The following is a 13,871-nucleotide window of genomic DNA, read 5'->3' as shown; positions in this document are numbered from 1 at the left end:
CAAACTTATTGACTTTAACATCCTTAGGTAAATTTGGCAGCTTTGCAATCAACGCCCCTTCCTTTGGCAAAATAAACATATGGACCCTTTGGTAATGGGACTATCTCAGACTTAGCCTTTCTCTTTACCATTTGGTCAACCGGGTTGACTATGGCCAATCCCTTTCCATTGGGAAGAGAATACTTTTTCTGGATTTCCAGTGTCACCATTGTCACTGTCCATAAAGTTTTTGGGAAGTTGATCTTCTAATCAAATTTGCTTTACTATCATTCCAAATCATTGCTGATTCAGCAGCACCAAGCAAATAGATATGATCATTAAGGTTCATGTCATAGTCTGTTTCATAGTAGTCCCAAAGGAACTCACTATGTGACTTAGAAAGTGATTGAACATCCAACTTTCTCAAGACTTTGACACCCAACTCTCCCGGCTTGTCAATATGTGACTTTATCTCTAAGATGTGATCACACATAGACCTTGCTTGCCATTAGGGCTTGAGTGACCTTGAATTTGTGGGTTAGGGAGAATAATTGGAGGAGGTGGAGGAAGAGAAGTATGACTTCCATGAGCCAAACTCGGGAAGTCATATTCATTAGGAAAGCTTGGTTTGGGAAGATCATTGTTGTCTAAACCAGACATCAACAATGGGAGAAATTCACGTAAATTTGATTTAAGTCCTTAATATAACACCCAATATGATATATTAAGGCTAGAACCCAACAAACTATTTTATAACTTGGAAGAGGGATGCCGTAATCCAAGCTATAAAATATTTAAAGGTAGGTGAATGACGATTCACCAATTTCCACAAGGATAAACGAAATGTATTATTAGGTTTTAATTGGTTTTGAAACTCCTAGATTCTTCTGAGATTCATTGAACTTTTCAATGACATGTTTCAATCTCGAGTGTGCCCTTCAGGTTTTGTGACTGGGATGCCGAGGATCACAAAACAAGGTGTGAAGTAACCATGCAAATATACTCGGTACCCTTAATATTTACCCCTCAATCGATGTGCCGGTTAACCACACACGCTCCAACGATACTATGATAAACATTAAGTTACCCTTTGCCTACCTTGTTAAGTCCAGGTTAGTGTGCCGGTTAACAACACACGCTCCACTAACAGGTTAAACAAAGTGCAAAGTGTAATTTCATGGATTAGCACCTTATTCAAATTTTCCTAAGTAACTAAGATTGGGAATTTATAAGTGTTTAGTTACTTAGTATTTATCATTATACTTATAATGAAGGGAGAATTATAGTCCTTGTCCTACCTGTTCGGCTAACGACCCTCCACCGGTCAAGGAAGCGGTGAGTGAGAGTGGACACCCATTAAACTGCCATTTTATAGGCAGTAACCTTATACCCCCCTTATAGACCGGCTTCGTGAATGAGGCCTACTAATGGTAAGACGACTTGCTCTTATACATATAATATATTAAACTTTTAATATTATAATAGTATAAGGGTGTATTTTAGACATTTAAAATACTTGGTGGTTTAATCTATTAATTAAACTAGACTTTTAATTTAATTAAACTCAAACCATATATTTATGGATTAATAATACTCTTTTAATTAAACGCTTTAATTAACTATTAATAAAGTCCATAAGAGTTAATTTGAACTATTCAACAAAACATCATAATTCCAATTATTAAACTCAAAATTAAAACCATTTAATTAATTGTTTAAGTTATGAACCCAAGTGTTTTAGAATTCAATTCTTTTTTTCATAAAAAACTTTTCTCAAATTCCAAAACTTGAGGGCAAGTTTTGTAATTCTTGAAAACCTTTGGATTCCATAACTTATGGAATTAATGGTGTTTTGTGATGAAACTTTCCGTGTTCCATAACTTAAGAACAAGTTATGGAATTCTTTAAAACATTAACACCAAATTTTGTAACTCCATAAAAACTTTGAATCAAATTTTTTTTTTAAAAAAAACTTTCATATCCATAACTTATGGAAGTTTCAAAAACCCTTAAGATCACAACTTTAAAAAAACTTTTGAGCTCCAAAATTTTATGACAAAATATGTAACTCCTTAAAACATTTAGATCAAACTTTTAAAACTAATAAAATAATCATATCATTTTATCTTTTACTAAATTTGACCTAATTCAACTCATATAACAAATGATTCAAATTTTACAAATAATTCGTTTTTCACAAAACAAGTAATTATCTTAAAATTTGACAAATGTCATGTTTTTTTTTCCTTTTTTTTTCAACTTGAAAATAAAACATTTGCATCAATATAACAGAAAACAACCCATGTCTCTGATACCACTATTGGGTTTTGAGCATTCTAACACTCCTATGGTGTACATGCAACCCTATAAACCTTGGATCTATGTTTTCTCTATTATACATGCAAATATTAACTATTCCAAGGTTTCATCCTAACTAGCATATTATGAAGCACCTATACTACAAAGTTCTAGTTAGATGACATACCTTTTGATGTAGCTTGATGTCTTCAAGCTTTAAGAGCTTAGCCCCAATAGTATGGAAGCCTCAAATGGAATCACAAATCACCAAAACACCTTGGAAGAACTTGAAAGAATATATATGCACACTAAAATCGGCCCACTCTTATTTTCACACACTTTTTCAATTTTGTGAGCCAAGGACCCCTTTATATATTATGGAGGATTAGGGTTACATCTATGTAAACCCTAATACCCATGACCTTTCATTTACATAGGATCCATGGGTTAAAAGCTCCATGGACCATCCATGAAAGCTTAGCCCAACCTAAATGAACTTGGCCCATTCCATATATATAAGAGTCCATATTTAATTAGTTCTTTTTGATCACTTAATTAATTCTAAATTAATTCTTGATCAATACTAATTAAATAATATGATTTCATATTAATATATTAGAACTTATAATATATTAATAATCATATTATGGAAAAGGAGGCATGGGAAAACGGCACCAATTCTGTCCAATAACATCAAAAACCTCATTTTTTAGTCCTTCGGCAAATGCAAAAAGGAGATCTGTTTGGAAGATAGCTAGGGACTGTGATCCGGTAATACCAGTCAACTCCTTCTTTCGCTTATGTCAGGTACATTCCTTCTATCCCAGTGAGGAGTATAGAAAAATTCAATATAAATCATAAATATACTATTCTCAAAAGACTATCCATATAAATTGTGCCGGTGAAGTACAACCCAAATGGACCATGCCGGGTCGGGTCAAGTACATACCAAATATAGTTATGGACTTAGACATTAATCCAACATGATTAACATCAAGCTACCCTTTGCCACACATTGTCAGTCCCAAATTAGTGTGTCGGTTAACCACACACGCTCCATTAACGACTTAACAAGGTGCAAAGTGGAATTTCATGGGTTAGCACCAAATGCACATTTTCCTAAGTAACTATGATTGGGAATTTATAAGTGTTTAGTTACTTAGTATTTATCATTATACTTTTAATGAAGGGAGAATTAACGTTATGTCCTACCCGTTCGGCTAACGACCCTCCACCAGTCAAGGAAGCGGTGGGTGAGAGTGGATACCCATTAAACTGTCATTTTATAGGCAGTAACCTTATACCCCCCTTATAGACCGGCTTCATGAATGAGGCCTACTAACGGTAAGACTGACTTACTCTTATACATATATATATATATATATATAAATATTAAACCTATAATATTATAATAGTATAAGGGTTGAATTTTAAACTATTAAAATTCTAAGGGTTTAATTTGGAATTAAAGTATTCATGGGGGAAACTTTACAAATTCCAAAACTTGAGGGAATGTTTTGAACAATTCAAAAACTTTTGGTTTCCATAATATATGAGTTTAAAGTACTTAAATGAAAAAACCCTTCATGTTCCATAACCAGAGGACAAGTTATGGAAGACTTTAAAAACATTTAAAAATGAGACTCTTCATTTTCATAACTTAAGGAAATTTTATGAGTTTTAAAATTCATAAATGAGACTTTTCATATAACTTGAGGACAAGTTACAAAAACTCATATTATGAACAACATTTAGATCAATTTGAATCGAAAACCAATTATCACATAATTTTTCTGTTAATCTAAACTAACTCATAAGAACAAGATAATTCAGATCATCAATCTTCAAGAAATTAGCAAAAACATATAAACTAATACAAATCTTGAAATTATGACAATTATCTTTTAATTGGATGAGAATAATCATTACCATAACAACAAAATCAAATTTTATGAACAAAAACACTTTGTGGTAACGATTCTAATCCAAAACAGGCCAAAAAAAACTCGAATATATGCTGTCAGGGGCTCCAAGTCGCCGAGTGAAAGAACCAACTCGACGAGTTAGATGAGTTTACACATGGAATCGTCGAGTCCCTCAACGGACTTGTCGAGTCCCCTGTCTAGACAGCAAAAATTTCGATTTTTTTAGCTTTTTTCAGCAAGTAGCATCAAATATAATTTGAAAACAACCCATGCCTCTGATACCACTATTGTGTTTTGTATACTACAACATCTCCTAAATATCTTGGATCTATGTTTTCACTAATTATACATGCAATGATGTTTCCAAGGTATTAAGCCTATAACTAGCATGCAATTGACATATACCATACAAATACTAGTTAGGTTAACATACATTTTATGTAGCTTGAAGTCTTGATGTATTTGGCCTTAAGAGCTTAGCCCTAATAGTATGGAAGCCTCAAATAAAGTCACAACACATCATGAACAAAAGTGGAACTTGAGAGAGAATTCCATGCACCAAAAACAACTCATAAACTCCAAGTATAAGTCTAGGCGTTTTTGGCTATGAACGGACATATTTATATGTAGGATTCCAAGGGTCATGGGTATAGCCCAAATCCATACCCATGGGTGTTATGATCCATGGTTCATATGGCCCAACTCTTTATGTATCCATACATAAACTTGGTCCAACATGGATCATAAGCCCAACACATATAAATATAACTAATTACCATAATTAGTCCTCACAGATTTAATTAATCTCCTTTGATCACTAAATTAATTCCAAATTAATTCTTGATCAATACTAATTAAGACATATGATTTCATATTAATATATTATAACTTGTAATATATTAATAAATCATATATAACCTTTCTCTCAAGAGTCCATCGTAACAAATTGTCCTGATGATATGCAACCCAAATGGACCATGCTACTCTCGGGTCGAGTACATACCAATAATAGTTATGGGCTTAGACATCTAATCCAACATGACCGACCTCACCCTAACAAATTGTCTTGGCATGATAACTGTTGTTATACGCAATTTCCGCTAACGAAAGATACATATCCTAACTACCGCCGAAATCCAGAACGCATGCCTGCATCATGTCCTCCAATGTCTGGATGGTTCGCTCACTCTGACCATCGGTCTGCGGGTGAAAAGTTGTGTTGAAGTGTAGACGAGTACCCAACTCCTCGTGGAATTTCTTCTAGAATCTAGAAATAAACCAGACATCCCTATCTGAAACCACTGAAACCGTTACCCCACGCCGTTGCACAACCTCCTTGATGTAGATGTCGGCCAACTTCTCCGCAAAGATACTCTCCTGAATTGGAATTAAATGCGCACTCTTGGTCAATTGATCCACGATGACCAATATCGAATCCACACTACGTGTTGTCCATGGCAACTTCGTGATCAAATCCATGGTAATCTCTTCCTATTTCCAAACGAGAATGTCTAATGGCTGCATCTTTCCATGAGGTCGCTGATGCTCGGCCTTGACTTTCCTGGAAGTCAAGAACCTCTCCACATACCATCCCACATCATGCTTCATGCATGGCCACCAATAATCAGGACGGAAGTATCTGTGTATCCTTGTCGCTTTGGGATAAATAGAGAATCTCAAATTATGTGCCTCTTCAAACAAAACCTTCCGCACACCACCCAAATATGGAATCCACACCCTCGGATGAAGGGTCAATATCCCCTGGCTGTCATAATCGAAGGAAGCCACCTAGCCCACAATGCTCTCACTCTTTCAATGCTCTTCCTTCATAGCCTCAATCTAAGGCTCTTGTATCTGCTCCAACAGTGGAGAAATCACCGTCATCACATATATTCTTGATCGGGGCCGCGACCGCCTCGCGGCTAAGAGCATCGTCCACCACGTTGGCGTTTCACGGATGATAAGTGATCTCACAATCATAATCATTCACCATATCCAACCACCTACGCTGCCTCATGTTCATATTTTCCTGGTCCGTCAAATACCTCGAGGTCTTGTGACATGTGTAGATAGTAAAGCGGACCCCAAATAGGTAATACCGCCAAATCTTCAAATCTTGAGGGCGAACACCACAGCCCCTAGCTCTAAATCATGCGTAGGATAATTCGCCTCATGAGGTTTTAGTTGCCTCGAAGTGTAAGCAATAACGCGACCCCTTTGCATCAGAACTGCACCCAAACCCATTATCGATGCATCACAATAAACCACAAAATCCTCGAAATCCTCAGGCATGGTCAGAATCAGAGCCTCGTATTATGTAACACCGAAAATTTCCAAATAAAGATTTCATTTTTGAACCCAATTTAAATCAAATATCAAAATTCTTAAAACCCAAGCGCATAAATTATTTAAACACAAAGTCACAAAATATCTAATAACATCCCAGAATCCTCAATACAAATCTCCAGCTGGTGTGTACAATGAAGCCGACGCCTTCCCGCGATCCTCGAAAGTACCTGAAACACATATCACATAACACGATAAGCACAGAGCTTAGTGAGTTCCCCAAAATACCACATACAACTCATTAGCCACTCGAGGCTACAACTCTGTAAGACTTTACGGTCAATGTGTCTCAGTGGGACCCTCCAGTCCCACAACTCTGATGGACCCTCCGGTCCTAACTTTGTGGACCCTCCGGTCCTAACTCTGTGGACCCTCCGGTCCTAACTCTGTAACTCATTAATAACACATGGCATAAATCACACAATACAAAATATAACAGTACTCAAATAAACACATAAAACCCTCCGGTCACACACAACTCATATTACCACCCTAGGTATGTATAGTGAGAAGACTCACCTCGTAAGCTAGCAAGTAAAAGTCGCGTACTCGGAAATCTCAAACTAGCCTCCGCCTAACACATAGGATAATCATCTCTAATTAATACTCTAGTCATACTAAAATACAGTAAAGGTTGTTCTCTCTTTCTCTCTAACTCTTGGAATGGGTAAAAGACCATCTTACCCCTCCGTGGTCTCCATTACTCATGTTGACCAAACCCTAAAGTCAACAGAAGTCAACTCGAGTCAACAGTCCAACTTTGACCTGACTCGCCGAGTGCACTCATGCGACTCGTCGAGTCCACTCGTTTCCTCAGAAATCTCATGAAGGCCCAACTCATCTCGTCGATTTAACCCCCAACTCATCGAGCTATCGCATGATCAAGCTCATCGGGACAAACCCTAACTGACTCGTCGAGTCAGCTCATCGACCCGGCGAGTCTATCCAGAACCATCACTTATTCAGACGATTTCAAGGCAGAAAACCCTTCCACACTCTAGATCTGCACTTCCAGGACTCGATTATCACGTAAAGCCATGAACTTTACGTACGTGCATGTCACTTAGGGCTTGAAATGCAAAAAACATGCTCTAATAAGGGTTTTTCACTTAAAGGATCTATTAGGGGTGAATAAAGCAGGGACCTCGGGACTCTAGGGGCCTCACCAGGTCTAGATCTGAAGTCCAAATCTCTATATGTACTCAGTACTCTCAAAGCCCCAATACTAGTTACCAAAAAGCCCTAAACTCTAGTAATATGAGATCTATCCAACAAAATGAGGAAGGTATGAACTTTATACCTTTCACAAAAGCTCTTGGATGAATAGCAACAGATTTAACAACCTCCTTCTCGTTCCTTGCTTGAAATCCTTCTCTTCTCTTCCAAAGATGCACCAAAATACTCAATCTTAGCTCAACACTCTCCCTTTTACCTCAAGGGCGATTACGGTTTCTCTCGGTGAAGTTAGGCAGCTGGTGAGGCAGAAATGAGGGCTTAAGGACCCTTAAATAGGCCATAAACCCAGGGATTTAGGGTTTCATCTCGCAGCGCCAACTCGGCGAGTCGGCATACTGACTCGTCGAGTCCGCTCATTAACCCACGCGACCACTCTCGACTCTACTCGACGAGTTGAGGCACCAACTCGTCGAGTCACTCAGTAGATCTCAAAAAAATAATTAAATAATGTACCTGGGAGCCCGGATGTTACATATTATCACTTCCTTAGAGTCTCAAAAGTTGTGTGCTGCTCAGCCCCCCAACGAAACGTAACAATTTTCTTCGTCAACCGAGTAAGAGGAATCGTTATCTTGAAGAAATCCTAAATGAATCTTGGATAGTAGCCTGCTAATCCAAGGACACTACAAATCTCAAATGGAGCCTGAGAACCTCCCATCTCATCACCGCCTCGACCTTGGCCGGATCAACCAGGATACCGTTCTGGTCGACAAGGTGCCCTAGAAACTTCACGTCGCGTACCGAGAAACCACACTTGGAGAACTTTGAAAACTACCTCTCCCTCGTCAAGATCCCCAATACCTCCCTCAAATGCTCCTCATGCAGCTCCTGGGTCATGGAATAGAACAGAATATCATCAATAACCACAATCACAGACCGATCCCACATGGGCATGCATACGTGATTCATAAGATCCATGAACGCGGATGGAGCTTTTGTGAGCCTAAATAGCATCACCATAAACTCGTAATGACGATAACAAGTCCGGAAGGCCATCTTTTGCACATCATCCTCTCTGGTCCTCATCAGATGGTATCACAAATGCACATCAATTTTGTAAAAGCAAGATGTGCCATGAAGCTGGTCAAACAAATAGTCATTCCTCGGGAGTGGATAATGGTTCTTTACCATTAGCTTATTCATGGTGAACTACTTGGCTGAATGAATTCTTTGTGTAACAGCTGCTGCAGCTGTGTAGACAACTCCTGCATCTTTGGAGGTGCTAACCGATAAAGTGCTTTTGCTATCGGAGCCGCGCCTAGAATTACGTCAATTCGAAAAACCACCCGCTGACCCTCGCATTCGATCATAGCCCTAAACCTGCTCAACCAATCCATCCTTACTACCACGTACACATCCCCCATGAGGATGGGAATCATATCAATCGAACAAGGCACTACAAAAATATCTAAGACACAACCCCGATAAACACTTGCTGTAGAAACCTTGTGTTCATTGGCGATAGAAACCTGCAACGGACACTCCAACTCACGAAGAGTCGTATCAAAATGCCTGCTAAAATACTAAGATACAAAAGATCGACTCACACCCGAGTCAAAAAGCACAAGAGGAAGCAAGGAGTTCACTAAGAAGGTACCTAATAGAATCATAAACATAAGCATACCATAAAATAACTAACCAAATAATAAATAGAAACATACCAGTAACGATGTCCGACGTCGCCATAGCCTCTTCTGTTGTGAGCTGGAAAGCTTGAGCTCGAGCCCTCGGAGGCTCCACCTTACCCTAGCACCCATCTGTTATCCTCAAGTTATCCGGTGATGGAGCCTGCGTTGGCCTCGAAGTGAGCAAGGGATAGTTGGCCTTAATATAGCCAACCTGGTCACAGTTCTCAAAAATCCTGGTGCTCGGTATTGGGGCATGTTGACGACAATCCTTGGCAAAATGACCCTTCCACATTTGTGGCATCCAGATGAAGATCGACAAGCGCCATCATGAACCTTGCCAAACTTGCCACAAGTACGACCCCTCTTTCCCCCAGATCACAAATTAGCGTGCTTGAATCGCTTCGCCGCAGGCTGTAACTGAACAGGGGCTTGCCTTAGCTCCACCCCGGGAGCTCTATCTCAATCTTTTGCCTCCTTGCAACCTCCTAAAGCTCAGCGAGAGTACCATAAAGCTGGGTGGACACAAACTGGCACATATTTGTCTTGAGCATGCTCAAGGACTAGGTCATCTGAGCCTTTTCATAAGAAGAAAACTCAGGGCATAAGCCTTCTCAGTAAACATCTTAGTGATCTCCGATGCCATCTCAGTCCCCTGTCTCAGATCCAGATACTCCTGAGCCAACCACTTCCTCTCCACCAATGGAACATACCTAGTGCAGAACATCTCCGAGAACTGCTCCCAAGTAACAACAACTCTCTGCTCACTAGTGTAAGAGCTAGTCACTAATCTCCACCAATCCTTCGCACCTGACCAGACAAGGTTCATGGCGTATTTGATGTTTTGGTCACCAGGGCAAAAACATGTGATGAAACAACCCTCCACATCAGACAACCACCTCATCGCCACAAACAAGTCCCTCACCCCATCAAACTCTGGTGGCTTCTTATTGTCAAAGTCCCGGTACTGGAAAGTTCTCTCCCCTCGAACCCATGCGACAATGACAGCCGTAGTAGCTGCAACAACAACAACCTCAGAAAGTGCAGTATATAGATCATCGAAGAGCTCAATAATAACGATCTTGATAGACCCAAACATCTCCAGCATAAACCACCGGCCAGCAGCAGCCATCTTGGTGTCGATGATCTCCCGAATATGATCATCAGTCAATCCTGGCCTATCCTGGCCACCCGCTCTAAATCCATTATTAGTCAAGTCCCGAGCACAAACGGGTCCTAATTAGCATATTATCACACATATATGTACATAATTAGTGCATATAACTACAAAGGTGTTTAGGAAACAACCTAGGATGCAAGAATAACTCACCAAAAGAGTGTTAGAAGCAAGTTAGGAGGCTGAAATGGAGTTCACGGCCCAAACATGAAGGGTTCACGGCCCTGATGAAGGTTCACATCCCAAGAAGGTTAAGAACACTTGAAGATCTTGAAGATTGGTGGTTGTTCGAAGGCCCTTTGTTGTAATCTAAGAAGAAGGGGTGTTTAAGGGAAGAAAAGAGTGTTTCTTAAGTATAATACTTGAGAGAGAATGGAGAGATCACGGCCTGAAGAACAAAAATGAAAGAAAAATGAATTAAACTCCAATATATAGGGTACAGTTCACGGCCTAAGAAGGGTTCACAACCGTGAACATGGTTTGCGGTCGTGAACCTCACTTGATGAGGTTTAAGGCCCGAATGCAATATTCCGAACTCGTTTCCTTAGTGGTTCACTTCCTAACACACAACCCCAACTTATATTAGGCTTAGAAACCTATAAGTTTGACCTTTGGTTGCAATGTTTGACTTTACAAGGCAGAAATTTCGAGTTGTGACATCATCCCCCCGTTAGATGGAATTTCGTCCTGAAATTAGTTTTTTGAGCGTGAATTCAGGTTTTGAGGAAAGATGTTTGTACTTCTGTTCCATTTGATCTCCTCGATTTCTAGTGAATTCTGATCCTCGCTTAGCGTTCTAGAGGATCTTCACCGTTGCGTCTGATGTGTTTATCCATAAGGAGCGTATGTGTTCAGTTTACTTGTCTATGTTCACCCGAATAGTAGATTGTCCACTCGTAGTCCTGGGCAGCTCTGTCATGAAGTTCATGGTAGGTTTCATACCTGGTTCATCTATCATTACCTCGTGTATACAAGTCGCTTATAATTATGATTGGTAAGATAGTCGGATATGTGACTCTGCCCCATGTCCACAACTAAACAAAGAACAGGAGTAGGGCGGAAACACACATCTTAGGTCCGTATAATCATAATTACATACCACCCTCGCATATACACTTAATAGTGATAGGTGAATCGTATTCATCCCAAGCCTCTGTGCTAGAACTTGACCTGCTGCGCGAGTGGTATTCTCGAGGGTTTCGTTAGTCGGTCGGTTACGGTGAAAAGTTTTCAGAGTACTTGAAATTGGTATCGTGAGGACCATGCCAACCCATTTTGAATGACGACGTCTGAATTTCTCATAGAAACAATTGCTAAGCCGATTCAAAAGAAATGTTTCTTAAAGCGATAGTGCATTCTACGGATACTCGATAGTGTGTTATGTTTATACTTCCTAGTGCCTTCTGTTTCTACCCTTGTTATTACTACTGCGAAAATTCGTACCGCAAAAAGCGAGTACTAGCAGTAAGCGTGTTTCGATAACTAGTGATGATACTTCATGTTATGCTCCCACAACCGGTCCCTCTATGATCGCTTGGGGTATACAAGTCATGCATATTTAAGATTGTTAAGACTGTCGACTGAGTCACTCTGCCCTAAATCCACAACCAAACAAGGAACAGGAAGTAAGGCGGAATCACTCACTCTGGGTCTGCCGAATCTTAAATATAAATGACCCTGGTGTATACACTAAACCATCATAGCTCACCAACAAGGATCCTTAGTTCTTATATGAATGTTGTGACTTGGTCGGACGAGTGAGTAATTTATATCAACTTTTAATTTCCCCAAATTTTAATATAAGTTTAATCTTGTAGTTAATAATTTAAAGGACGTACCGTTGTTTCAAGGTGGTTTTGGGGTAGTCTCTCCTGCAGTGATCATCAATATTCGTCCATCCGCGCCAAAGTTCTTCGTTATTGGGCAGTCACTCTTGTAGTGCCCTATGTCGCCACACCCATAACAGGTCTGGCTTACTCCAAGTCATGGGACTTGGGAGATCGGTTGTGCTGGTGCCCTGCAGAAATGGGTAGTATGTCCCTTCATGCGGTAGTTCATGCATTGCATCTCCCGGCAAGCTCCGGTGTGGTGGAAGTTGCACTTATTACACTTTGGGAGGTTTCCAGCATAACTCCTGGTAGGTGCTGGAGTGGCTGGTGTTGTGGCCGCATGAACTGTGACAATCTGTTGTTGCATCGGGGGCTCTTGTGTTGGTTTCCCCTTCCTTTTGCTCACTGACTTTTGCTTAAGGTCTCCTCCTTTGGTTGGCTCTGGAATCGGGGTCATGACGCCTTGGCTGACTCGATGGTCAATGAGTCGTTGGGCCAAGCGTTTTGAACTATCGAAGGTAGTTGGGTTAGAAGACAGTACATCCCCTTGAATCTGAGGAGATAATCCCCAAATGTACCTTTCTATCTTCTTACTCTCCGGGGTAACCATCCCGGGGTATAGTGTTGCCAGGTTGCTAAACCTGTCAATTTAGGTCACTATGTCTGAGCCTGCTATGGTAAGATTCCACAGCTCTTGCTCCAGCTTTTGTACTTCGCCTCTTGGGTAGTACTCTTCCATCATCATCTCTTTTAGGTTCTCCCAGCCCATTGAATTAGCCACTAATACGGTTAGTGACTTAACATGGCCATTCAACCAATTTAGGGCTTTACTGGATAAGGTGCACACATCAAACTTCACTTTGCTCCCTTCTGAGCACGCACAGATTTTGAAAGCACATTCCGTTTTCTCCAACCATTGCTTTAAAAAAATGAATCCTCCATCTCCATTGAAGGATTTGGGTTTGCAGTTCATGTAGTCCTTGTACGAACACTCCTGTGGGTGTGCGTGGTTATCTCCGTGGGTATGAACTTTATACCTTTCACAAAAGCTGTTGGATGAATACCGACAGATCTAACAGCCTCCTTCTCGTTCCTTGCTTGAAATCCTTCTCTTCTCTTCCAAAGATGCACCAAAATACTCAATATTAGCTCAACACTCTCTCTTTTAGCTCAAGGGCGATTACGGTTTCTCTCAGTGAAGTTAGGCAGCTGGTGAGGCAGAAATGAGGGCTTAAGGACCCTTAAATAGGCCACAAACCCAGGGATTTATGGTTTCATCTCGCAGCGCCAACTCGGCGAGTCGGCATACTGACTCGTCGAGTCCGCCCATTAACCCACGCAGCCACTCTCGACTCTACTCGATGAGTTGAGGCACCAACTCGTCGAGTCACTCAATAGATCTCAAAAATAAGCAATTAAATAATGTACCTGGGAGCCCGGATGTTACAATTCTCCC

This window comes from Lactuca virosa, chromosome 2 (assembly GCF_052849685.1).
Source record: "Lactuca virosa cultivar CGN04683 chromosome 2, Lactuca_virosa_CGN04683_v6, whole genome shotgun sequence".
NCBI classification, from domain to species: Eukaryota; Viridiplantae; Streptophyta; class Magnoliopsida; order Asterales; family Asteraceae; genus Lactuca; species Lactuca virosa.
This window is presented reverse-complemented; position numbering follows the sequence as displayed.